A 14,596-nucleotide genomic window follows, 5' to 3' on the forward strand; every position below is an offset into this window, starting at 1 on the left:
TCTATAGTGTGATATGTAATGATTCATTTTGGAGGTGTTGAGAATATGGAGGGAAGGGCTGGGTATTCAAGCAGTGGGGTGGTTATTTATCATCATGTCAGTTGTGGAAGACAGGGGATACAGAAAGGTATGTCACTGGCTCTTAGATAAAGTCTGGTGCAACTTTCAGTTGCCTTAAAGAAGAACTTTGCCTATAAGGAACAATGAAGAAATTTGGATAACACTCCTTTACCCACTTAGTCATTTTAGACAACTATTGAACAATGTTAAATTCATGTGATAACTACAGACCAAAAATAGAGCAAGTGTAGAGTGATTGAGGATTCTGTTGATTTTAACTTTGTAAACCTGTCAATAAGATCCCTCAGGAAAACAGCCATCAGTTGCTAGAATTGCTTTAAATGTTACCTTTCCATGGCTACTGAGTTTGCCAGGACATCTGTAGAGGGGGTAAAAAACCTTCTGGGCTAAGCAGATGTACTTTAGCAGTGAGTGTGTATATATAGATATATATATTCGTTTTAAGAGAAAATTGGAAGAGAGGAGAAAAGCATGCCTTTCACAGTAGGAAGAGTGTTCAAACTTTGAATTTTTCAGAAAGAAATTAAAGGGGGGAAAAAAGTATGGAATACACCAAGTGTAAACCTTCCACAGGAAACTGAGTACAAATACCTTTTCATGGACTGGTCAGCCTTACAGAAGCTACAGGTTGAATCTTACCAGGCCCAATGGGATTATTGTGCCTTCACTAATATAGCATGACAAATTTCCACTTATTTGAAGACCTAGTGACCTTTGTGGGTTTTTTTGGTTTGTTTTTTTTTTTTTTTTTTTTTAAGGTAATGTTCATTTATATTGTATACTGTGCTCCTGGCTGTTGTACTGACCTTTGAATTTGTATTTTCTGATAAAAAGTATGACTTGAAATCAGTTGAAATAGTCTTATTGTAATTATTCTGGTTCTCAAGAGTTTGGATCTTATCTGAATTTTAATCTGTCTTACTGGGGGGAAGTGGGTATATGCTTTCTGGGTTTTCTGTTGCTTCAGGTCATGATACGTGTCTACAGTGAACCCTCTCATAAATGACGTGAGAGCCTTGCCTACGAGCAACTCTAGCCCCATTGGAGGGTGCAGTACTGGCTTCTGCAGGAAATAAATGAGTTTCCAGGAATCTTAACTTTTGGGAATGTGTGGTGTATTATTGTTCCATTAGAATCTGGGAATGGTGTAAAATCTGTGATGATGTAACTTTTGTTACTGTTTGTTTATTTCAGAATATTTCAAAAATCTAAATGAAGTGTTACACATGCTATGACAAAACTCATTGTGTTTATATTTTCAATGTTATTATCTTTAACATATCTTCAAATATCCAAGTTTGGGGTATATCCAAATCTTTAAAAACAGTTACTACATATTTTATTGAGGAAAAATATGGTAAAAGCAAGTATTCTTCTGAAAATTCAGGAAGTGTCTAAGTAAAATAAAAGAAAAGCTCATGATTTTTCAAATTAGTTTCTTTTTTTTTTTTTAATATATGAATGCTTGAGTTTTTCAATATTTGCCTCAGTCATTTTCTTTGTGACATGCTTTTTACCACTCAAGATTATTCTTTGCAAAATAAATGTCATTTTTAAGGAAACTTATGAAATGAATGAACTGATGTTCTTGCAAGCCATCATTTTTTATAATCAACTCCAAAAAGTTTATCATATTAGTATAATGACATGTCCTTTTTAAAGGAATCCCTGAAGTTTACTAATAATTTTGTTTGCAAAACTTTCCACTTGTTTTAGCCAGCTTCTTGTCTTTCTCACAAACATATTTTAGGTTTCATTCTTATAGCTACTTCTGACAAAAACATATTGGCAACAGTATTAAGTTGTACTAGTCAATTTAGTTAGATGCTATGCTGCATATGCTCAGCTCTGCTGTCATCTGTCTCTCCAAGCTCTCCAGAAAGAGGTGTTTACAGTTGGGGGGGGGGGGGGGGTGGGGGGTGCGGGGAGGGAAGAGAAAAGAAAGCAAGCAAAGAGTTTGTTTCTATAAATATTATATAACTTACAGTAAAATTTCAGATGTGTTTTTTTAGAGAGATCTAATGTCAAAATCAGAAATACAGTAGAAAATAATTACTGCAAGAAGCAGCATGAAAAATGTAGTAAATCTTGTATGTACTTTTTGGCTTTCTGGTGCTCTTTTTTGTTATGACTCTCTTTTCCATTTCCATTCATCACAGCTCCATTTGTGAAGATCTACTCATGTGTTTAATTGGTTTTAGTAATTCATGAAACATCTACTGTGTCAGTTAGCTTCTGATTTTCTTTTAGTGTTTAGCTTTCCATCCCCCACCCCTTCCTTATGTGATAATGATTTTATGTCGCATTTAATCCAACAATTCAGTTTCACTAAGTTCTTCAGTGAATATCATCAGTCCAATACAATTTTGGACTCTTTATTTTACTTCTAAATTTCATCATATGCAACTGATATGATCATAAAATATAAAGCATAAAAATAATCTTTCTAAGAAAATTGTTGCTGTGGAATGTGGTCTTCAAGAAGCTTGCTATAGTTCTTCAAGGACGTATGTTTACATTTGCAAGAAGCCGGTTATGAAATTATACATGTATTGTAATAAAAAGGCAACAGAAGCTATTTTGCCCAAATGTATTAATGGCTGAGAGATGACAGCCATAGCTCACGGTTAATTGTGAACATGCCAAATTAAAGCTTTTTTAAGAGAATTACCTGCAATAAATTGTCTCTCAGTAAAGACATATTATTCAACGTCAGCATGTAAGTTGTATTACTGATCATTTGATTACATATCCTTTTAAAGTTTAGTACAATGCTCCTGTTACTCCTATTTAGCCTTCATGTTTATAGACATTCTTTCTTGATAAGTCTTCCCTGCCGGTCCAGGCAACACACATGCTGTGTCCTATCTAGTCATTGTCTTGCTGATGTTTCCCCTCCATCCCTAATTTTCAAGAGTCAGTTGGTTATCTCCTTATTCTATAAATTATATTTCATTGTGTTCTTACCTGCTTTTCTCATTTAAACCAACATCTTTAATTTTATTTTCATTTTTAGGAACATATACACTGATCTGAACATTGAAATACATCTTGCAATTTGCTTTGCAACTGTTCTGAATACCCAAATTCTGGGGGGAAAAAAATGATCAGTTTAAACTATTCATAAAAGGGCTATATACATCTGCATTATGTGGATAAATTGTAAGTAACAGCTCATTTATTTTTTCTTAATTTCTTGTCCAGGGATGGAATAGTATTCTCTGAGGAGTGGAACAAGGATATACAATTTGGTCTCAGTCTTCATTCTGTTATTTACTAGCAGAAATAAATTATAGCATCAGCTTCATCATTACTTTCTTTACATGTCTCAGTAGGGCTTACAACTATATCAAAAGAAAGAATAGCTGCCAGAAACTCTAACTTCTGACTCCTTTAACATTTTTACCATTTTTAATTAGCTGATTTATTTAAGATAATCATGGTATGTAAATTACTTTAAAGACACTGTTAAAAAAACAACCAAACAACCAAAAAACTTGGGTTGTGCCATACTGCAATAATCATTCCACTGTTAGAATCACAGAAAAATAGTAAATGTTCACTATATTAGTTCTATGGAAATTATTTAGACCAATCAGAAATCAGTAATTACGTACTATTATATTCTGTTTCTAATGTGACCAATAAGCAGATGGAAAGAATGGGGTGGGGGGAAGACAAAACTGTAGATATAATGATATTCTGGGAAGCAAGTATGGTCAGTTTGTAATTTAGCTGAATAGTTGTCTTTAATTGTCTTTTCCAATATGAGCTGTTTCTAAGTTTGAACAACAATATACAATGATTTTGAACAATGACATATTCCTTTTGTTCTGTTCCTCAATGAGTCTTCAGAAGCTATTGGGAAGTCTTCCTATTTTAATCATTACCTTTTCAAATAAATTACTGAGTAAGCAAAGCATGGATCTGACAGAGACAACTGTGCCATACAGAAGGATAAATTCTGCTAGATCAGTTCCTAGCGAGACTGCTTTATCAACTTTGTGAATATGAATTTATCTAAAACTCTTGGTGGCTGCCAGTTTGAGAGTTTTTCAGTCATTTAGAGAATGAATGGGAAAAGATAAATTGTCTACTAATGAATTAGGAGAACTTCCAACAGTTACAATATATGCTTAGTAATAATTCTTGAAGCAGTTCTAATGAAGAGTAAGCATGATTACATTTGTTGCTTAAAAACATGTTATGATAAATGTAAAAGTTGTACTGTAGTTTTATATTGTGGGGCCAAAATGATTTAATATGCTATCAAAAATGAAGACATGAGCTTCAACAAATTGTTTGTTGTTGACTCAGCAATGTCTGCTTTAACTAAGGAAATATCCTCAAACTCTATGAAACTGTGGCCACAGATTTAAATAGATTGATAATCTGTGATATTTATGTGGAAATTGGAAACTTTTCTCAAATATTCTTGCTTTTCTTTCTTATGTTAAACCAGAATTCATATATACTTTGAGAAAATTACATTTTTCAGATTGGGTGAAAAAGAAACAAAATTAGCATATATTTGTCAGGATACTGAAGAGTGGATTGTTAGCAATAAGCACATATATTTAGAGAATCAATTAATCTTTAAGAAGAATAATTTGTAAATTTTGTTGGTGTCTGTATCTTGCATAATTCAATGTGTATGAATCAGTTATGTAGCTTACATAAGCACTGAGGAATTTATTCAGGAGCCCACATACAGGATTTAGTACTATTGATGGTGGCCCTAGACAATCTCCTAGGTCTCCATCTTCCACTTCAAAAAGGCATGAGTTTTCTGTATGTCTTTTACTGTTTGGGGCATTCAAACTGGTACCTGTGCTTTAGCTGTCCACCTTAGCTTCACTTGTGGCTTCAAATTCAGATGACTATAAGGCATATGAAGTTTTCTGAGACCTTCCCATGCAGCTAGTAGATCTGACACTAGACTTACAGGATGCCTACAGTATTCTGGAGTGGCAGCTAGAAGCCAGGTGAGATACTATAGGGCACTTAAAATGACCCCAGAAAACTTTGTTTAGGAAACTGAATCAAATCCTACATCCCTATTGCACGGACATCCATGGGACCTGAAGATACCACCATGAAGACATCACCATTTAGATGGCATAATCTTAAATGCTAACCTGTTCCAAGTACTGAAGGTTGAAGTTGAATTAGGTATATATCATGTTATGTGCCAGACTTTGCAAGATACAAACTGACATTTTTTTCTAGCAAAGCTCTGATCCTTCCAGCAGAGAGGAAAAGGCTTACCTTATTGCATTGCCTTGTATTAATGACTGTCCTCATGCCCTCTCAAGAGTTCTCCCACAACAGCTTTATTTCTTAATAAGAAAAACTGACTCTATAAAGTTATAGCTCCTAGCTAGAGAAAAATATCTTTTCCACAGGTACTTTGAGTAATCTTTGCACATATTAGGGAATAATCGTAACTTTCCATTAAGTTCTTTAGAACGGCTGAAATTCATGCACTTGCTTTCTAAATTTGTGCTCCAAGATTTTCTTGCTAAAGAATAACCTTAATTCTATCCATTTCTATCCATGCTATGATGGGCTATTGTCAAAGGCGTCACTAAACCCACTTTTCTCTGACACAGAGTTCTAAATGTGTTTTGCCAGAAGTTATCAGGAGATTGATTTTTTATGTGTATTCTTTTGTTTGTTTTCTAGAAAAATAATATTCTTACTCAGAATGAAATGCCAAAATCAAGAATTCAATACTGAAAATCCTCAATATTATGAAATGTTTATTTATAAACAAAATTGCACTTGTAGCACATATGCTATGCAATAGCAGTTAAACTAATCCAACAATTCAGTTGAATTTGATGCTAGTAGTGGTGGATGCAACAACATTGCAGGGCTAACAGTTATATCAGCAGTATTGCATCAGACCCAGAGATTTTTCTGCCTCTTCCTGGCTTTGGAGACAATTGGTTTCCCAGGCAGTGTGAATTACACAGCTGAAGTGTCTGGAATGCCATGGATAACATGCAAATGACATGAATTTTATAGAAATCCACTTTTCAAGCCGAGGTGCCTATGGCTTTCAGAGCAGTCCAATTTCAGCTAAACTTCTAAACTTTCCAAGCTCCCTCTTTCCTTAGCAATCTCTGTAAGAACAGAAAGGGCAGATGCAGATGGCAGAAACTGCATTTCTGTGCAGTTTCACACACAAAAGCTGAGAAATGGTGGAAGTTTCCAACTACTACACAATTTTTTATTTTGTTTTTTCTGGGAAATTTCAAGGAGTCATAATTGACAAGAGAAAAATTGCTTTATGCTATTGAAAATTATGCTGGCTAAATTTAGAGTGGCTAAAAAGGTTCAAGGAAGGTTGAAAGTTCTTGCTTATCCTCTCTATTTTCAGAGAGAACTTGTCTTTGAACTTGTGCATGGTAGAACTTGATAGGGTGTCTTTTTCAGGAAAATTCCCAACAAGGCTTTTGGGAGTCATTCCAGCTAAAGGAATGACCTTCAAAAATTAGGAAATTCTCTCTGGCCCCATATACATAATACTCTAAAAAGAGTAATTCTTAGTGAAATTATTGAGTGCCAAAGGATTTTTCATATCAGAATTTTAAGGCTTGTCTTGATTTGGAGGGATGTATAGCTTGTCCTAGAGGGAAGAGCTTTAATTCATACCGTTAAGCATACCATGCTTTTAACCATTTAAAACTATACATGCAAACCATAGAAAGGCATAGCATAATGAATGTAAAACCCGGAATTTGGCTATAGTTCATCTTCAAGACTGAGATGCAAACTGACTATATATTCAGATCTCTTCTTCCTCCACAGTGCCCAAATTTTGAACAGTATAAAGTGTACACCTTGTGTACATTTTTCAATGCAAATCTTTGTGTCTGCTGGTATCCTACCCTTTTGCTGACATACTGTTCTAGTTTTGCCACTAAAATCTCCAAAAAGGGTAGTGTTCATGCTTTCTTGGTAAAAGGTTCAAACATATTGGGTGCACTTGCATGTCTAAGTAAAGGTTTCTATCCAGCTTCCTTCTTCAGCAATCATTATTTTCTTTTAATTTCTAGCACTGTGTCCAATCAAAAGGCAGGCACCTGTTTTCCGGCTTCTCTTCATCTAGCTTATAACTACCCTGAAATAATTTGCAGTCTATGGCATATCATCTTAAACTGTGAGGTAACTAATTAGCAATTCTAAATGGAAAAGGAACTGGAAGCAGAAAGCTACCCTCCCACAAGAAATATGCCTGACAATTTGTGAAATCCTGGGCATATAGCACTTACAGATAAAATGTGGTGAAAAGGCAGAATATGTACATTTGACATTTGGAACAAAAACCATCTCATTATCAAGGCAGTCAACAACCTATAATTCTGGTGCTCGGACCATCATATACTGAGTGAGGTTATTTATTGAGTTCATTAAAACATCAGAAATCCTGCAGATAGAAAAGTTTACTTAGAAATACTTCTTAACTCAGTAAGTTAATAGTAACATTACTTTAACCTTGCTGTGAAAACAAAAATAAATAAAATAGTTGCAGTCCAGATATAGGAGGAGCTATACCTCAGTATCTGACTCTCAATGATCTCTAATTCTTTTTAATACAGTTAAAAATCTTAGTTGCCTTTATTTTCTACTGAACAGATGTTTTCAGTGAATGGTTACAATGATGTGCATGATTTATTTCCCTGAAACAAATTCAGGATGCAAGTAATTTTCATGATTTCCTCTAATTTGCATTATGTTACATTTGTTTGTTCCAAGATACTCTAGTCACCAGTGGTCTAAGTGACTCATTTCAGCAGTCCAATGATTAAGGTAGTTGGCCAAGAACTCCTGCAGGATTTCATGTCAATATTAACAACCCCAGCTTCCAGAGTGAAAATTCCTGATTCCCAGGGCTAACAGGCAGTAGAGCATCATAAAAAGAACATTTGGAAGGGATCCCTGGAGATCATTCAGGACAACTTGCTTACCAAAACAGTGCTGGCTTCTAAGTTAGACCAGGTTGCTCTGAGTCTTGTGCAGTCAAGTTCTGAGTATCTCTGAGGGTAGTTATTACAGCCATTCTACACAGCTTGCTCCAGTGCTTAAATGTTCTTTGTGCAAAGAGTTTTTTTCTAATTTCCAATCAGGATTTCCCTGTGCTGAAATTTGTGACTGTTGCATCTTGCCATTCAATGTACGCTGCTGGAGGAAGTCTGGCTCCATCTCCTCTGCAGTCCCCCTTCAGTGGAAATTCACAGTAAGATCTCCCTCAGCCTTTTCTCCAGACTAAAAAAAAAAAAAAAAAACCCACAACCAAACTTAATTTGGCCTTAAACTGTGTGTTGTTTTCTTCACCCTCTAATCATCACAACAATTAGCTTCAGCTTGCCTTGTATTGTGGGATGCAAAAGTTCGGGAAAAATCATTTCCCTCAACTTTTCAACTTCCCTCATCTATGCTGTTGTTGATAACCCAGTATGGTTATGTATAAGGTTTGTTGTGAGATATACCAGATCTTCAGCAACTGATTCATGTTCACTTTGTCTGCCAGGACCCCCGGCTTTTCTTTTTCACTCCTTCAAGCTGTGTACAGCCCCCCCCCACCCCCCACCCCCAGCAAGTTTAATTTTGCAATGTAACCCTGTTGTCAACATCACATATCACAGGTATTATGGGAATTCAGAGCTATATAACAGACCCGGAGAAGTTTGGAACATTCCTAGAAATACAATCATCAGGTCAAGGCACTTATTGTTTCTCTTCCATCCTAGCAATCCCATATATATTGCCGGACCTGGAGCTTTTACAAAGTTCAGCTGAAATGGTAAGGTTAACTCATGCTTTTGCTCCTTCTAACCCATTACTGTATGCCTCTTGTTATGGCTGAACATTTTTTAAATGGATAAAGTAATTTGCGACAATAAAAAGTCACGGAACTATTGCCTTTGTATCTCCCCTGACCAAAGGCCTCTTACAAGAACTGCAGACACAGAATGTCTCTATATCTCATCAATGATTCAGCTTTCACTTTAAGGCACAAACACACTTATTTCAGTCTGCCCAGTCTGTGTCTATGACACTAATAACATCAGTAAGAACACTTAACAGTAATTCAATCCATGTGTTAGATGTCAGTGTGAGTCAGCAGCTCAGCTCAGGATCCATAGCTGACTCAAGCTCATAGAAGTTGATTGATGGTGCATGTATGAGTATGCTTTTCAGAGTAAATAAATAAATAAATATAGAAAAAGTTCTTAATAGGCAATTCAAATGCTTCTAGCAACACAGCTGCAAATACTGCCAACCAGATGGAAAAAGAGGCACAGATGACTCTGTGGTCTCCAGAAACTGTGTGCTTGCCAAACAGCTGAATAGAGAGGAATACAATTCCTCTCAGTGACAGGGCAAAGAGAAAACACTATTCATGTCGTTCACTATGGGCTGCTATGAGCTTATGCCTTTGCCTTCTATTATGATACATTTCATTCCTGTATTTTACCCATTCTACTTTTACAAGCTAGACTTCTGGTCATTGGTGATTGTACAACATTAATAAGGCCAAAGTAGTTTTATGTATTTGCAACATCTGGGTGTGATCACAGATGTGGGTGTTGATTGCTACTTTCTGCTATATGCATCAGGTTAACTTTTATTATTACTTTTCACCTTTTCTTCTGTTATTTTTCTGACTTTCCCTCATCCCAAGTTAGAGATTTTCTGTGTTAGCTGCAATTGCAGGTTCCCTGGCTCAGACATACTTCCTTTGAACAGTTTTTCTTCTAGGTCTGTTACTTTACGATGAAGCCATGCATATAACAGTAAGATACCCTGTGCTCTCATGCCAAAGTCTCAGAGGAAAGGATTCATCTACCACATGTGGGTCTTTCTTTGTCCTCTCTTTCCAGCAGTCAGCAAAGACAGAAGGGACTTTGGTGATTGCCTTGTTCTAAAGTAGATGCCTAAAATAAGTCAAAAGACTCTTGGCCTGGGGTTGCTCATTTTACTCATTGACTATAAATGAAGCCTAAGGAGACTAATCTAGATGCAGATACTTACACAGCAAACAGCTAATTACCTGAGATAAAAACCACTCAGCATCTATGACCACTAGTGAATAAGACTAGAGTATAAAATTATTAAATATAAGACCTTAAATTCTCAACAGCTTTATATAATAAAAGGTATTGATTCCTGTTGATATTTTTTTCTAAACAGTTGTTGAAGAATCTTAAATCTTGACAATGAAATGCTGAGTGGAATGGGAATTTTTCACTGTTTTAAAGGCATGACGTTCTAAGTGTCTGATTCTCTTTTGACTAAAAGCTTGCATGGTTGCCTATAGGTACTTAATGCTGTACTTGGCATTTTGCAACAGTGTGAGGCAGTGGAAGATAATGCTCTGATGTTCCCTGAGTTTTTTCACAGGGCAACATGAGCTTTTTTTCTGACATACTCATCCCATGGTTACCCAACCTTGAGATTACTTTCTTGCAGAGATGTAGTGGGCTGACAGTACTGTCTAGTTTCAATTTTTATTACCTTCCTGTAACTTTTAATGAGAATTTAAACCCTTAAATGTCAGATTTTAGGGTATATTTAGATAAGGTTAATGATCTGGTCTGGAGTAATTTTTCTGATGGGCATGAAAACTGTGAAGAGCAACCAGTTTGCACTGTTCCCTGAAGAATTGCTGTTGCAGCTGGACCTCTAGTTACTTCAAAAGCAAAGAAAGTCCTTTGTGGGCATATTATTATCACATTCACTGACAGGACAGCAGAACAGTTATGCTGATGCAGCAAGTTTACATATGCCAAAAACTGTAATAATTTTTATTGTTCCTATTCCAGAAACCTAGGCAGGAGATCTATCTTGGTTTACTTTATTTCTATAAAGGAAACAAAGAAAGAATAAGGGCCTGAGGGGTTAAAGGAAGAAGTCTCTAGTCTCTCACATCAGTGCACATGGAAACTGTGACTGTCCAGCAGACCTACTTAAAGAAAGTGAGGTCACAGTCACATAGCTGTCTGACTGCTTAACAATGAGCAGTATTAACTGCATTTCAGACCTGTCTTGTTACACAAGTGCATCTACTACAGTTTATTAATCAAGGAAGACTATGCCGATAGCTACGTCTGTTGTCATGCATGTCTGGTTTTGTGCAAATCTGCCTGCCACATATGATTGTGTCTCATTCTATATGTATCAGCCAGATGCCACTATTTAAGAAGTTTATGACTGCATTATATTTAAGGAAGTGTTTCCTCAATCCAGGTTTCGAGACACTGCTTAAGCAGACTCCAGGCATAAAATAAAGCCATTATTCTTCATTGTTTGAACAGATATGAAATCATTTTAACATAGACCCAAGAAAATATAAAAATATTTTATAGCTACACAACCAACTGATAAAAATAAAGTGACAAAGACAAATGATATATTCATATAAACATCTTAATTCTAGGCCTTTTTGACTTAAAAATACTGTTTTCCAGCAATGTTGGAAAGTGTTCCGTTCCCCTTGAGAATCCTAATCCGAAAAACTATTCTGAAGGTATGTAAGGTAAAGGCTTTCTTTCTCGGACTGAGTAGAAGCCACTCTGGTTGCACAGCAGTAATATTCCTTGCACTGATTAGGACACCACATGGGATGAGTGGATTTTCCATGGAAGTCTTCTTTGTTCTCGATAAAACTTGAAACCCAAAATTCTAAGTAATCTGAAGAAAAGACTCTTCTGGTGCCGCTTCTTTAAAAAGTCCAGGCTTTACTGTTATGTTGTGGAGACATATCTAGTGGGCATTGAATAGCACAGGTGATATGTGTTGGGAAATTTTTATGGTACCCCTTGAGGTGAATTAAACACACGTTTGTGCTTAAATATAAATATGAAATAAAATAATGAACAATGCATTAGGCAGAGTCTTGCTGCCGTAAGTGGTTCTATAAGGAATCTACAAAGATGTGTCACCTGCTGATTCCCTATACACATGCATGCACCAGCACCAGTCCCATGATCAGTTGCATGAGGCACGTCTGCCCAGCCTTGAGTCCATCCTCCAGCCCAGGTCTGCTGCCCAAAGGTGGCTGCTGAGCACATATGTTCCAGGATGGCTACAAGACAATAAATGCTGCCTCTGTTTCTTATCACCAAGGGAAACTTCACTCCCTTACAGGGATTCCTTCTGTCTCTGGTATTCCTGCTTCCAGCTTCTTTAACAACTTTTGCAGCTGTGCTTTCTTGCCTTCCATGACAGATTGTTCCTTAGTCACAAGTTACCACTGCTAAGCAGTTACAATTTTAATTTCCCCTTCATACAAGTAGCTGAACACCTGATTTCTAAATTATGATGAGGTACAGGGAACAAGTGTCTGGCTACAGCTACCAGGCATAACTTCACTTTTCAACACCAGTGAGAGCCATTAGGAAGAAGAGCCAAGATTAGTGGATTGACATATGTTATTTCAATGTTCAATGTTGTTTCAGTGATCAATGTTATTTCATATGCTATTTCAAGGGCAATGTCAGTTACATAGATACTGCCACCCCTCTCAGTTTAATTCCATATGCTTTTATTGAAAAGAAAATAGAACAGGGTTCTCTCTGCTGTATTGGAGCAGCACTAAACTAAAAAGAACACTAAAAATGAGCACACACCTCACCACCATCAGTCCCTTCAAATTGCTACAGAGTTATAGTACATTGCATCTATTTCATATCAAATATGTATGTGATGATTTTCTAGAAATACATTCCAACCCTATTGCAGCATTGGTTGCATTACAAGGATAGAAGTATCATTTTATAGCCTCTACTTATACAGAAATCAGACTATATGATTTGAAGAAATCCCATTTGAGTTTATATAGCACACTTGTGATTTTATATTATCCATGGAAAACACATTATTTTCCAAAAGCAAAGGAGTATTTTATTTCTAGACGCAGAGGAGGACACGTGAAAATTCCAAGAGAAAACTGTTCTGCACCTTCTCTGCAACCCATACTGCAGAAGACACCTAGTCAAGAGCATGGAGAGATTGCAAATTGTTTTTTAAAAATATAATAAGTATAACCACATGACGTGCATTGTTGCAAACAGTGCAACAATGAGCAACTCCTTGACATAAATGGTGTGGCAAGAAAGAATAAGCAACCAACATGGATAAGATCAAATATGCTGTTAAAAATTTTGTATGTGTGTTCTGTGACTGGTTTTGGTTTCAGTATCTAAATATGGTGCATTGACTTTGACTGGCTGCCAGGTGCCCATCAAGCCATTCATTCACTCCCTCTCCTCAACAGGACAGGAGGAGAAAATATGAATAAAATCTTGTGAGTCAAGCTAAGGACAGGGAGATCACTTGCCAATTACCATCACAGGCAAATCAAACTCAATTTAAGGAAATTATTGGGGGGGGAGGGGGGGCAATTAATAACACAGTAGGATAATAAAAAATAAGAACAAAACTAAAATCACCTTCCCACCACCCATTCCTTCTTCCCAGGGTCAATTTCACTTCCAACTCTTCTACCTCTTCCCCCCAAATGGTACCGGGAAATAGAGAATGGGAGTTGTGGTCAGTTCATAATGTTTTGTCTCTGCTGCTCCTTCCTCCTCACAGCCTCCCCCTTCTCCACCATGAGGTGCCTTCCATGAGATGCAGCCCTTCATAAACTTCTCCAGTCTGGGCCCTTCCCACGGACTGCAGCTCTTCACAAATTGCCATGGTGTGGGTCCTTTCCATGAAGCGTGTCCTTCAAGAGCAGACTGCTCTACACTGGATCCCCCACAGAGTCACAGGTCCTTCTAAAAACCCTGCTCCTGCATTCACCCCTCTGCACAGGGCCTGCCAGGGGCCTGCTCCAGTGTGTGGTCCTCCACAGGCCACAAGGTGGGTATCTGCTCCATGATGGTCCTCCATGGGCTGCAGGGTGACAGCCTGCCTCACCATGGTCTTCACCATGGGCTGCAGGGGAATCTCTGCTCCACTACCTGGACCAGCTTCTCCCCCTCCTTCTTTGCTGATCTTGTCTGCAGAGTTGTTTCTCTCACATAGTCCTATTCCTCTCTTTTTGGCTGCTGTTGCACAGTAGTTTTTACCCTTTCTCAGATGTTATCGCAGAGGCACTACCAACACTGCTGACTGGCTCAGCTTTGGCCAGCATTACGTCTGTTTTGGAGTCAGCTGAAACTGGGTCTATCAGATATGGGGGCAGCTCCTTGTGTCTTTTCACAAAAGCCAACCCTGCAGCCTCTGCCGCTACCAAAACCTTGCCATATAAACCCAATACACTAAAACAATTTCTGTTTTTCTGGACATACTCTAATTAGTTATTTTGAAATCTGAGTGCTAATATGTCATTCAATGTCATGAATTATTGAGACAGATGGAACTGTATAGCCTAGAGAAGTGAAGGCTCAGGAGTGATGTGTACAATATGTACAATGGGTACAATGGATACAAATATCTGAAGGAAGGGTGCAAAGAGAACAGAGTACAAATTTTCGGTGTTCTCCAGTGACAGGAC

This window comes from Falco cherrug, chromosome 6, assembly GCF_023634085.1.
Source record: "Falco cherrug isolate bFalChe1 chromosome 6, bFalChe1.pri, whole genome shotgun sequence".
Lineage (NCBI taxonomy): Eukaryota > Metazoa > Chordata > Aves > Falconiformes > Falconidae > Falco > Falco cherrug.